This window comes from Nicrophorus vespilloides, unplaced genomic scaffold (assembly GCF_001412225.1).
Source record: "Nicrophorus vespilloides isolate i.1.1-1 unplaced genomic scaffold, Nicve_v1.0, whole genome shotgun sequence".
Taxonomy (NCBI): domain Eukaryota; kingdom Metazoa; phylum Arthropoda; class Insecta; order Coleoptera; family Silphidae; genus Nicrophorus; species Nicrophorus vespilloides.
Genome location: NW_017097818.1, coordinates 11,692 through 12,238, shown reverse-complemented (window position 1 = coordinate 12,238; position 547 = coordinate 11,692).

The window sequence follows — 547 nt, the reverse complement described above, 5'->3', positions numbered from 1 at the left end:
TCAGTTATCGTTGACGTATTGCAAATTGACATAACAAATGAATTAATTAATTGTTTTGACAATCGAATCTGACACATTAACACGCTTTTCGGGTTGTCTGCCCCCAGAATTTTTTTCGTGGACGTCTATGGACTGAGTGAAAAGTCAAATATCGTCAATTATAACATTTAAACGTTTAAATTTTTCTTATACATTTTTTAACGATATTGAAGCAATTTATAACAATTGTGGGAAAAATATTGAAATTTTCATTCAATTCTACTTGAATGAAAATTTCAAATATGCTTCGCAAGTTAATTTGTAAAGTATGCCTAAATTATTATCATAATATCACGTATTATTCTAAATTGCTTCAAGAATTATTAAAGTATGTATAAGAAATGTATTGGCGTTTAAAGTTTGTAATTGACTTAAGATATTTGAGGTTATTCTCAGTCATAAAAATGTATAAATAATGTATTGGCGTTTAAAGTTTGTAATTGACTTAAGATATTTGAGGTTATATCTCAGTCAAAATCAGTGGCGTACATAGCAACAAAACTATTAT